A 13,595-nucleotide genomic window follows, 5' to 3' on the forward strand; every position below is an offset into this window, starting at 1 on the left:
CTGTCCCTGTCTCTTTTTCTCTCAGTCTTTGTGTCTCCATCTCCATCTTCTCTCTTTTTCTGTCTCCTCAGTCTCTTCCTTTCTCTACCTCCCTTTACCTCCCATCTTTCTCCGATCCCTCCCCACCCCCACATCTTTTCCCCCTTTCCTTTCTCCTAAAATTACTTTGTATTTATTTAGCAGTTTACATGTCTACTGCAGCTTGGCGGAGGGGAAAGAGGACTGGAGAGCACTGGAGTTGAGGATCTGGGTTCAAATCATAATTCTGCTGATTACCGCTTGCGTTGACCTTTGTTAATTCACTGTCCTTGGGCCTCAGTTTCCTTATCTTTAAAATGAGTGAAGAATGATAAAGTCCTTGAGTTAAGAGAGGTGGAGGGGCAGAAACGGTTTGTTCATTTTTGTGTTTCAGGTACCTTGAACTTTGTTCTAAACAAGTATATACTTAATAAAACATTTTAAATTGGATTATCCATTTCCTCCTTGCTTATTTCCATTTATATGCTCAAGGGTATAATTAGAGGGTCTTTTCTTCCTCCTAAACTGGAAAGTGGAGTGTTAAGTACTAACAATCAATCTATATGCATTCATTTTGCCTCTCTCTTGTTCTGGGCACAAAGTGCTAAGCACTAAGAATGGCTTAAGATTGTCCCTGCCCTAAATCAACTCAATCTAATGCTAAATTGTTTCTGTCCCATACTGCTATTCCAGATGATCCTAGAGTTTTCTTGCCAAAGATACTGGAGTAATTTGCCATTTCTGTCTCCGAATCATTTTTACAGACTAGGAAACGGAGGCACACTGGATTAAGTGATTTACTTAGGGTCACACAGCTGTTAAGAATTTCAGGCCAGATGAGTTTTCCTGATTCCAAGTCCAGTGCTCTAACCCATTGTGCCATCTAATTGCCTGGAATGGGGTTAGATAACATGAAAAGAATAAAAAACAAACAAACAAAAAAAATTAGTTCAATTTGTTTACAGTTTCTTGTTTTCATACTCTCAGCTCTGTTCAAGGAAACAATTGATAAATTTTATTGAATTAAATTTAAATAACCCTCAAAGAACAGGTAAGATTTGGGTAGACCTTCAAAGTATAAAGTATCTTTGTAGCACAATGGGTAACATAGCTTAGCATAAGGTATAACTTCAATTTCATTAAAAAAGCTGCTTTTAGGGGCAGCTAGGTGGCGCAGTGGATAGAGCACCAGCCCTGAATTCAGGAGGACCCGAGTTCAAATGTGGTCTCAGACACAACACTTCCTAGCTGTGCGACCCTGGGCAAGTCACTTAACCCCAGCCTAAAAAAAAAAAAAAAAAAAAAAAAGTTGCTTTTAAATGGTAGTTAGGAAGGGAGCACGTCTTATTTTAGAAGTCTTTAAATACCAGACTTAGATTTTGATTTTTATTCATTAAAAAGTGTGGTACTATTGAAGGTTTTTGTTGTTATTGTTTTTAGAGAGAGAGGATCAAAGTGAAATTTTAGGAAGATTAGAATAAAAGGCAAGGTGTCCTAGTGGGGGGTATGCTTGCCTTGGAAGTCAGACTTGTGTTCAAGTTTTGCCTCAAATGGTTTTTGACCATGATTGAATTATTTAACCCTTCAGTGCCCCCCAAACTATTGTTAAACAACATAATTTTCAGATTGTTGATCCTCATTGATAGAGGAAATTTTTGCACTGAGAATTTCCTATACTGATAAAATTATGCATCTAGGAACCCCTCTAGATGGCATAGTAGATAGACCATCAGCCCTGAAGTCAGGAGGACAAGAGTTCAAATCCAACCTCAGATAGTATTCTAGTTGTGTGATTCTGAGCAAATCACAACCCCACATTGCCTCAGGAAGAAAATACAAAGTAAAAATAAAACATACCAATTTTATTAAAAATTTATTAAAATAAAATAATAAAATAAAAATTTATTAAAATTTTATTTAAAAAAGAAATTATGGGTCTAGATTTTCTTTTCAAAAAGCTATTGAAAACAGTAAGTATTGACTTCTTTTATAAAGTGAGTAACAAAGAGAAAATTAAGTATTAATGTTTTAAGTAAGTATTCACATATTGCATTCTTAGAGTGCTCATTATGTAATAATAATGATGGCAACTGATCAGGTTTTTTCATTCTACAAAGCCATGAAATTTTAGAGGTGAAAGGTACCATGAAGATCTAGTTTCTCATTTTATAGGAGAGAAAAATGAGGCCTGGTAATTTTATTTTCTCAAAAAACTAATTATTGCTAGAGTTGTAAATAGAACCTAGTTCTTCTAATTCTTAGTCCTTTGCAAATTCCACACTATTGACATATTTTTAATGAGGCTTCTCTCCTTTAGAAGAAGTCTACTTCCTGGGAAAGGAAGTAGCAAAGTAGAAAAAAAAATTAAAATTCAATTTATTCACAGTTTGTATTTCGTCTTCTCAACTCTGAGCATAGTGCTTTGCTCAAGTATATGATTGATAAATGTTGAGTTTAAGTCCTCAAAGAATAGCCAGGATTCCTGTATTGTGATTAGATGAGAAGGTGGTAGTAGACAAAAGTACAAAGTATCTTTATAGCACAATGGGAAACATAGTTTGGCAGAAGGTATATATTTGGACTTACTAAATACTTGTTCCTTTTCCTTCTCTTCACCTCCTTTTCCTCCCTCCTCCCTTGCCCATTGGGTTGAAAGTTTAAATATCTGAAGTCCAAAATTTATTAAGTACCTACTACATACCAGGCAATGTTCTAAGCATTAACAAATATTAATTCATTTGATACTCACAACAACCCCTTGAGGAGGGAGGGAGAGGGATTGTTATTATCCCTATTGTGGAAATTAAGGAAAATAAAGTTTTAAGTAACTTGCTCAGAATCATATAGACAGCATAAGAAGCTGGATTTGAACTCAGGTTGTCTTCATTTTATCCACTATATCATCTAGCTGCTTCTAAAATTGGATTTACCATTACAATTTCTCTTATTAAATAGATAATTAAATCATAATTAAATATTATTATAATACAATTCTCTTATTACTGTCTTACTGAAGATACCATTAAGGAATGTGAGGGGTATTTATTAATAAGTACTTATTAATCACCTATGTCCAGAAGATGCTAAGTGCTTTACAAATATCATCTCATTTAACCCTCCTAACTACCCTTAGAGATTTTCTTAAGTTTAACACATGAGGCTTTTATAGAGAAACTTACTCCAAAATTTTTCTCCTGTTTTCTTTTTGGCTAGGATTGTTTGTTTTTGGTAGGTGGGTGTGACCCTCCCTCTTAAAAAAAAATAATAACTTTTTATTTTCAAAGTATATGCAAAGAAAAGTTTCAACATTCACCTTTGCAAAATCTTGTGTTTTAAATTTTTCTTCCTTCTCCCCACCCTTCCCCAAGATAGCAAATAATCCAACATATGTAAAGTGTGTGCAATTTTTCTATACATATTTCTACATGTATCATGCTGCACAAGAAAAATCAGATCAAAAAGGAAAAAATAAGAGAAAGGAAAAAAAAAGCAAATGAAAACAAAAAAGGTGAAAATACTATATATTATGATCCACACTCAGTCCCCACAGTCCCCTTTCTGGATGCACATGGCTCTTTCCATCATAAATCTATTGAAATTGGCCTGAATTACCTCTTTGTTGGAAAGAACCACATCCATCAGAGTTGATCATCACATAATCTTGTTGCTGTGTATAGTATTCTCTTGGTAACCCTCCCTTTTTAATTTCATGTAATCAGTCATCCATTTTATTTCCCATGATTCCCTCAATTCTTCTTTGGTCATAAACTCAACCATATATCTGACATTTCCCAGGTACCCCTAATTTACTTATGATAGCAGTTTATTTAAATAAGGAGAAATATTAATCTAGAGTTTTATTTTATGCAGATATTCTTTGAGTTTTAAGTTATATAGAGAAAGACTAGTACTCCAATGGAAACCATTTCTGTATGGTGTATTTTTTCAGAAACTTAAGTCATACCAAACTGCACAGATTTAGGTCATTTAATAAAAATGCAGAAAAGGATGGATAAGCTGACATTTGTTTTTCACAATTTTGGGGAGTTTTTACAAGTAATAGTTAAGGAAGTATAGAATGTGTTTATATAAAATCAGGCATCAGTAGTTTAAAAAAAAAGATAGGAAAGAGAAAAAGAATTCTGTTGTCAAAAGTTACTAGTTATCTGAACCAACTCTTTGTATCACATTCATTCTAATCATGATTCCTATACTAATACTTTTGTGACCTCAGGTCAGTAATATAACTTCCCTGACCCTCATATGAAAAGGTTGGATTAGGCTAAAAGGTTGGATTCATTTGAACTCTACATCTGACAAACTGTAACCTCCCTGGGCTTTCATTTCCTTATCTCTTAAATGAGGGGTTGAACTAGATGTTTTCCAATGTCCTTTTCAACATATATAAGGGATCTATAATCCCTAGTACCTATTCTGTACATATTTTACTTAATAATGCCGTTTGAAAGCTCAAATAAGGGTGGTTATTTTAACTTGAGTTTGAATGTTAATAGGGCCAGATAGGCATCAGCCCCATGATATAGGTGTGATTGCATTTATAGAAAACTTGATCTTTGATGTTGCCATCCTATTAAGATCTTTCTGGTCTGTTTTCTTTCATACTGTATTTTAGTGTTAAGTTTGGACTATATATTCTTGGGCATATTTATATATTCATACACATATACAATATATTTGTCTACATAGAGGTACATATATACATACATTTGTTTGAAGTTTTATTTAATGCAAATTTAAATATGCAAAGGAATTTACTCATTTTCTTCACTCTTCAGTCTAGTATTTAGATTGGTGATCTTAATGGCAAGCTGACTGTCTCTTTGCACAGTTATTTTAAGATTCTCATAGGAAACAATGTAAGCAACCTATGCAAGGTAAGATTTATTGCACATAAGGAGACGCTGTAGTTCTCTCACATTATTTACCAAAAATTGTTTGAATCCTCTGGATGTGTTTTATCTTTTCATTGTTTTTTGGGTTACCTGTTTTCCTTTCATTTTAACATCTCAATTTGCAAAAATAGTGAGAAAAAGAATATAAAAGTTTCTCATTATTTTTGTAGTGCCCAGTGTATACTAAATGTTACATTTCTTGTGGTCCCTGATTGCCAGCATTTTTATAATCTTCTAGAAACATTTCTGTTTAAAAACTTAAGAATGTGCTAATTACCCTCCTTTTCTCTTTATAACTGGATGTAAAAAAGCACACTTTCACATTTAGAGAGATTACCTTAGAATTCTGCACATAATATATACTTAGCATTATATCCCTTTTAAAAATGTATTTTAATGGACCCTTTAGTAATTTTGGTTTGGATATTGATTTTTAATGTTAAATATTTTACCTTGTTTCAAATGACTGACCATGACCAGCTTTGAATAAATACTTGTATTAAAATTATTTTAAAATAATTAATTTAAATAAATAATTTCTTGAATGAATGAATGTGGACATTTGTTGATTGTGATTTATTAGTTTATCAGTTCCTTGTGGTGAAAATCTAAAAAAGTGTTTTTCAAAATGAGGTTTATGACCTTGAACACCATAAAATATCATATATTTGATAAGAGGCTGAGTGTTGCCTTTGAAAAATAGCATATAAATTTTTTTTTTTCACTCTGAATGATGCAAAGGGCAGAGGTGAGAAGGAAGAAAACATAAGAAATAACTGATAAGAATATTTTTCTGATTGAAAAATTTAGAATAGTTATTTCCTTCTTGATAGTATGATATCTCTGCTAGTAATTATTTAGTAACTTAAAGAATTACAATTTTTCAAATATGTGAAGATAACTCTCTTGTTCTCTTAAGTCTTCTCTTCCTCAGATTTTAGCTTGGATTCTTTAGGATCATAGAGAATGGATCTGTCATTCCTTGTCATACTGTCAAAGTTGCCTCTTTTAGATTCTATCCAGTTTATCCATACTGTATTCTTCCTAAACAGTGTAATCTAAAATGGAACACAATATTCTAGAATAGTGTATAGTGAAATTATTTCAGATCACCAGGCAAAGTCTATACTGAGTGCCAATCCATATATTTGATTCAGGAAATAGAGAGTCGAATGAATAGGCTAGAGAGTTGGTGAAAGGAATAGGTTAATACAAGAAAAATCAAAGTAATTTCAGATGGACGGTATGCATTAATAAATGTGGTATAATAAAGGGGTTAGATTCTTTTGAGTTGAACTTTCAGTGGAGTTCCTGATTCTGGAAGTAAGAATTGAGGAGAGAGACAATTCCAGGTAAATGAGACAGCAAAAATGTGGAATTAGGAGGTGAGATGTCATATCAGGAACAGCAAAAAAATCCATTTGGCTACAGAATAAAAGATATGAGGGGGAAATAATACCAAATATTTTTAGTCAGATAGGGTAGAGCTAGATTGTGAAGGTTTTTATATGCCAAATGGAAGTTTCTACAATATTTCAAATTTGAATCATTGAAGGAGACATTGAATAAAGGCAGTAAAGAGAAATTCTCTGAGCAGGGAAATGATATGGTTTGTATTACACTTTAGAATTATTAATTTGAAACTAGAGGTATTGGAGAGCAGAGAGATTTTGGACTGAGAGACCAACTAAAATCTGTTGTAATAGTTCAGATGATAAGTAAAAGGTGCTTTGAGAGTGAAATAAGGTGTAGATTTAGTGGAGTTGTCTGTATGGACTGCTCTCACTAGAGTGAGAATTTACCAGGATAAATTATTGTACTGAATTTTATTGTATTGTATTGGCATTATGTTGCCAGAAAGAGCTCTGGATTTTGACTCTAAGACACTACTTTGTGACCTTAAGACAAAACGACATCCTTCAGCCTCATTTCCTCATCTGTAAAGCGATGATTAATCTTTATAGTACATTCTTTATAGTCATCAAAGGGAAAGTCTGACCACATCATTCTGCTTCTTTATTCAAAAACTAGTGACTTTCTGTGTACCTCCAGGATCAAATATAAAATCCTTTATTTGGCTTTCTAAGTTTGTTATAAGTTGGCCTATATCTAAATTTACGGTTTTCCTGTGTCTTTCTCTTCACATGTGTGATATGGCCTTTTTGTGGTTCCTTACACATGAAAGTCCATTTTCCAACTAAAGACATTTTCACTGGCTATTTTCCCTTTGACTGAAATGCTTTCCTTCATCTCTACTTCCTAACTTCTCTCATTAGTTTTATCTCTACCAGATCCCAGTGACACTTATAAGGTCAAATTTATCTCCTTACATTAGGACCTATAGTTTTTCTTTGCTTCCTGCATTATGATGTGTGCATTTGAGGCCATATGTTTTACTACTGGTTAAATCTCTCTTATGAACATCTTGGTATTTCTTCTTCCTATGGTGTAATGTTTTTCTATGCCATCTTGCTTTGTAGATATGCATATATTATTGTTATGTCTTCTTCCTTAGAAATGTAAAACACTATGCAAAAATTTTCTTACTGGAAAATATCAAGTAGATGCCAACTCTGTTACTTTAAAATTTCAAAGAGTAGTCCAGAAACCCAAATCCCATGGATTGTAACCAGTTATTCACTTTGCAGATTTGCTTTTCTCTTTTTCATCTTCAATTTCTTGCTCAAGATTTCATTTTTGGCAGTGCTATCATTTGTATCCATATCAGTCATCAGAAGTGAGTTGTTGTTCCTTCTGACACATTTTGAGAGGTTCTGGTCATATATTGAATATAATGCTCTAGGAACACGTATATCTTTAGTGTTTTTAATCTGGTGGTTAATTTACTGCCTCAATACTTTACATCAGGGAGTCACCAACTACCACATTTCTTCTAACCTTTAATGGATGTTTTCTTAACTGACGGTGTCTGATAATTCACTATATCATTGCTTGGAAGACAAGTAGCTGTTGCTTCTTCATAGCATCTAATTCTCCTTTAAGAGCTTTATTTTTAGCTCTAACAATTCAATAGTCCTTTCCTTCCTCTTTCTGATAGTTTTCTACTTTGTAGCTTCATGAGGTAAGTCAAATTTCCTCTCTTGCTTCTTCAGTTCTTTTGTTTTCTTTGCACATGAAGAAATTTCAGAATTTGTTTCAGTCAGAATTTTGTTCAGTTCTTTTTAACCTCCCACCTGAACATCCCCAACTGAAAACAGAAGAAAAACAAAACTCAATACAAACAGTGTAGTCAATCAAAATAAATTTCTACATTAGCTATTACCAAAAAAAAATTTATCTCATTCTTCACTGAGAGGTAAGTTACATGTTTCATCATCAGTCCTCTGTCATCATGCTTAGCCATTATCTTGAAAAGAGTTAATTCTGTTATCTTTATCTTTACTATATTGTTATTTTGTAAATTGTTCTATTTTTCATTTCACTCTGTTTCAGCTCCTTCAAAGTTTCCCAGTAAACCCTTTCCTTCATTATCTCTTATAGTACAATAATATTCCATAACATTTAGATCTCATAACTTATTCATCCATTTCTCATTTTATGGGTACCCACTCAGATTCTCATTCTTTGCCTCATAAAGAGTTATAAACATGTTTGTTCATCCTTAGATTTTGCTTTTCTTAGGATAAATATATTTTCCTTTTAATTCTCCTTGTCTTCTTCCCTTTCCCTTCAATTTTCTTGTTGAGTGAACTATTTTTCTTTTCAGCTCTGTATGTTTTAGTGTGTGTATATTCTTTTAATCAGTTCATATGAGAATTAAATTTAAATGTCAGTTGATCTTACTACATCCTTTTTCCTTATTTGAATAAACATCTACTTGTGTACCCTGATTGTGAGATATTCTCTAACTCTTCTTTTCCTCTCTACTCAATGTTTTTTTTTGTATTTTCCATTCTTTCCTCTTGAGAATTCTTTCATTTCATTTATAAAAACATTTTTAACTCTTAAAATTTTTTTATATCTTCCAGAATTTCTTATTGAGTGTGTGCCCAAGCTGTGTGTTTTTTTAAAATTAATTTTATAATTATAACTTTTTTTTTTTTTTTTTGACAGTACATATGCATAGGTAATTTTTTTTTTTTTTTACAACATTATCCCTTGTACTCCCTTCTGTTCGGAATTTTTCTCCTCCTTCCCTCCACCCCCTCCCCTAGATGGCAGGCATTCCCATGCATATTAAATATCTTATAGTATATCCTAGGTACAATATATATGTGCAGAACCGAATTTTGTTGTTGTTGTTGTTGCAAAGGAAGAATTATATTCGGAAGGTAAAAATAATCTGGGGAGAAAAACAAAAATGCTAACACTTTACACTCATTTTCCAGTGTTCCTTTTCTGGTTGTAGCTGATTCTGTCCATCATTGATCAATTGGAATTGGATTAGCTCTTCTCTCTGTTGAAGATATCCACTTAAATCAGAATACATCCTCATACAGTATCATTGTTGAAGTGTATAATGATCTCCTAGTTCTGCTCGTTTCACTCAGCACCAAGCTGTGTTTTTAATATTTTTTTTTTTTTTTTTTTTTTGAGGCTGGGGGTAAGTGACTTGCCAGGGTCATACAACAAGGAAGTGCTAAGTGTCTGAGATCAGATTTGAACTCAGGTCCTCCTGAATTCAGGGCTGGTGCTCTATCCACTGCGCCACCTAGCTGCCCCCTGTGTTTTTAATATTAATCTTTGCTTTTATGTTTTAAAATCATTCTTTTCTGAGTTTGTATGTTGAGCTTCCTTGCCACCACTTTATGCAGTGGATTTTTTTTGTCCATCTTCTGTCTTTCTGATTTCAAGTGATGTTAGGAGTTAGATACTGCTATGCTTCTGGAGGGGAGGTCTGAGTTAGTCTTCTTGCTATTCTTATGGAAATATTAAGTCTTGTTATTCCCAGATCTCTGGGATGGGCTGGAGGCTTATAAGCTTTCAGTATTCCCTAAGTGGAGTGATCCAGAGTATAATCTTTTTTCTATACTCCTGGTCTGAGCTCTGCAGGTTTCTGCCTTTGATTGATTCTGAATAACAGCAGATTGATGCTACACTTAGACCCTATCAGTCAGGTGGAAAGAATTATTGTTTCAGAATGGCAGACGTATAGGCTCCTGTAGCGTGCTCTCCTGGCAGTTACAATTACTAGTCTGTCCTAGACCCACCAGAGTACCTTTGACCACTGACCTTTGCAGTGTCAACTCTACCCGGCTCGCCTCCTCTGAGGCCTTCTAAGGTCTCTGGCCACAATCTCTTGAATCTATAGCTTAATAACCGGTAGCGCACTCAAGAACAACCACATGTAATCTTAAAAGCCTTTATTATACCTACTCACATAATGCCCTAACTGATGCCCTGACTTGTTGGTTCCCGAGTGAACACCTGGTCAGAAGACCCATGTGTTCACTAGCAAAACCCTTACCTCTTTTGGCTATCCATCTTGGCTTGGCCACCCAGGCTAGGAAGCCAAGGTGAAGAACGCCAGGTTAAAGAGGGCGATTGCTGCCTGCAGTGGGCTTACATAGGGCCTGTGAGGTCACACACACAGCCAATCAGCGAGAGAGTCACCCATTACGAAGCTATCTCAATATGGCCAGGATCCCGCCCAAGGGCAGTCCTAATATCCACAGAAATTACTTCTGGGCCTCAATCTCCCGATGTGCTGTGGCACCCATTTAAAGACCCCTTACAGGCTCCCTTTTGGTCTAGAATTCCTGTTAGGTTATTATTCTTCAGGCAGGTTAGATACTAGAACTGAGATCCTGCTGTACTACTGGTATATGAGCCACATTGCCTCCATTCTGTTTACACTTTCCAGTTGGGAATACCACTTGCTATTATTACAGGTTCCTTTCTCAGTCTGTCCTGGATTTGTGATACCACTGGGTAATGACAAAACCTCCATTTGGTACCTGTCCCTTTCACAGTGCTGCAGTGTGGATCTGGTACCTTTTCTTGACTTTGTGCATATCTTCTTTCTGGGCACTGAAATATGTTCTACTTGTGATTGACATTCTCTTGTCTCCATTGTCTGCAAACTTCTCTTTTTTCCCTGTGTCAACCTAGGCTGGACAAATGATTCACTTTGACTTTTTCTGGATTTCCACACCAAGATGTGGTCTGATGCATTTATTTTCTAGACCTGTTTGGAGCTCTGGTTTATTGTCATCTTTCGCTTTATCATCTTGATTCCCCCATTCTCTGGGACCCTGTCAATACCTCTCCTCTTTCTCTTTAATTCCTATCTTCTCCCCTCCATATGAAAGACAGAATCCTATAAAATACCCAAAGCATTACTGTATAATCTAACCAATCTTTGTGAATCTGTTTTTATGATGAAATGTGTTCATATTTCCACTGTAGGATTTTAGGAATTAACTTAATTTGGTAATGAGAGCAGGGATTTCGGAGGTAAAAGTTACTAATATGTTATAAAATATTTTAGTTGTTTTAGGATGGTGAAACTTGAAGTGAAAACTCCCTAGGGTTTAGAGGTCAATAGGTATGGTAGACATGATTTCCTTTGCCGATAAGTATCCTTTTCCTCCTTCTCAGGTCACCTTTTCTTTCTTTTCCTCATATCTATCTATCAAACTAAATCCTTTATATTAAATGATCCTCCTTAAATGTTTCCTCTGTTCTTTCTACATTTTTCTTCTTCACAGTTAATCTCTGGATTTTTTCTCAATTCTTTATCTTTTCAAATCACCATGAAAATTACTTTATTCATCTCAAGTCTTTTTTCCTTTTTAATTTCTTTTTATCACATGCTCTCCTCTCTTGAAAATGAGAAGTAGAATCTGCCTTTTGAATTGCGGCTTATGAAAACCAGCATATTTTCGAAATGATGAAGAGATTTCATGAAAAACTCAACAGAATCCACCAAAATCAACATGGACTTTTGATTCTCATTCTTAAGTGAAAAAGTGTGCATAAGGAAGGGATAGTCAAGGAAAAAAAAAAAAAGTTGAAATATGGCTCATAGTTTTAGAAACATAAGAGGCTAAAGGCCTGGAGATTACTCAGAAGCTTATACCAATATATTATGAATAGTTTTTTTTTTTTTTTTAGAAAAAAGTTTAAAGGTGATGGGTGTGATGAACAACAAACCAAATCACAAAAATGAAATTGAGTATAGAAAATAGCGAGATGCTATTGTAAGAATGTAATAGCAATCAGGGTCTGTGTGCTTTCAAACCACTGACTAGTTAATGTAAATTTAAAAATCAAATAAAAAGACTAAAGGCTAAATATTAGAAGATGATGCTATGAGCAAAGATTTTATCTTCTTTAAATGAGTAGTCTATAAAAGAAAGACAGAGTTGGGAAAGAGAAAAATAAAAATATTGTTATATTTTTATTCAAAAGTTGAATTGATTTAAAAATTGCCAATACAGAATAAACCTAAAGATTCTAGAAATTATTTAGTCTTGCCAGCAAACATTTAATCTTGCAGAGCAGAGGAATGTTAGCCAAGGAAATAGTGTTTGGGAATTCAAATTCCTTCACAAAACAGACATGGCAAAATTCTGTGAGCAGTATTACCCAATAATATAAGAAGCAAATAATTGTTCTATAGAAAGCTTAATATGAGACCAAACTGAACCCACATGTTCTCAAGAAGCCTTTATTAATGAAATTGGCAAGAAGACAATACCTATGCATAAAATGGAATACTAGAGAGGGCTTCTGTTTTTCTTAACTCAATAATTTTTGAGGCAGTTGGGGTTAAGTAACTTGCTTAGGGTCACATTACTAGGAAGTGTTAAGTATCTGATACCAGATTTGAACTCTGGTCCTCCTGACTTCTGGGGTGGTGCTCTATCCACTGTGCTACCTAGGTGCCCTTTCCTTCAATATTTTTTGAGGACCTTAAGTTTCTAAAGTGATATTTGTTTCTTTCTATTGGAATGTTAGTACTGCATTGTCATACAACTCAATTCCAGTTGCTCAAATACATATATGCCTTTTCATGTTTTTCTTGACTGTTGTGTTCTTATTTCAGAGTTTCTTCCCAACTCTGCTCTTCATTTCTGATAATCAGAATTGTTTGAAAATCCTTTATTCAATGAAAGATTCTCCCCCATCCCTTAATCTCATACTCATATTTGAAGAGTCGTTTTTAAAAGTTATTTTTGGTTATAAGCCTATATCTTTTGCCTTTTGAAATAATGTATTTCATGATCTCCTCTCATTCATAATAGAAGCCATAAGATCTTGTGTGATCCTGCCTATGATTCCTTGCACTGCTTTCTAGATGCTTTTATTATTTTTTCTTATATATGAGTTTTATTTTGACCATGACATTCCTGAGATTTTTCTTTGTGGAGTTTCTTTTAGCAAGTGCTTGTACTCTTTCTATTTTCTCTTTACCCTTTTGATCTAATAGATATCAGCAATTTTTATTTGTGATTTCATGAAATATTGTATTCAGGCTTAAATAACAACATGGTTTTATTTTGAATCTTCATTTATTTATTTTTGAATTAAAAAAATAATAGCCTTTTATTTCAAAATATATGCAAAGATAGTTTTCAACATTTACTATTGCAAAACTTTGTTTCAAATTTTTCTTCTTCTCTTCCTCCTGCCCCTCCCCTAGACAGCAAATAATCCAATATATGTTAAACGTGTACAATTCTTCTATACATATTTCCA

The 13,595-nt window shown here is 33.9% G+C and overlaps 1 protein-coding gene across 9 annotated transcripts in view; it reads left to right on the plus strand.

The window, feature by feature from the left end:
• The window catches only part of TASP1 (taspase 1), a 249,334-nt gene that overhangs the window by 535 nt on the left and 235,204 nt on the right, over positions 1-13,595 (plus strand). The window lies entirely within an intron of this gene.

The sequence above is a fragment of the Sminthopsis crassicaudata genome, chromosome 2, assembly GCF_048593235.1.
Source record: "Sminthopsis crassicaudata isolate SCR6 chromosome 2, ASM4859323v1, whole genome shotgun sequence".
NCBI lineage: Eukaryota > Metazoa > Chordata > Mammalia > Dasyuromorphia > Dasyuridae > Sminthopsis > Sminthopsis crassicaudata.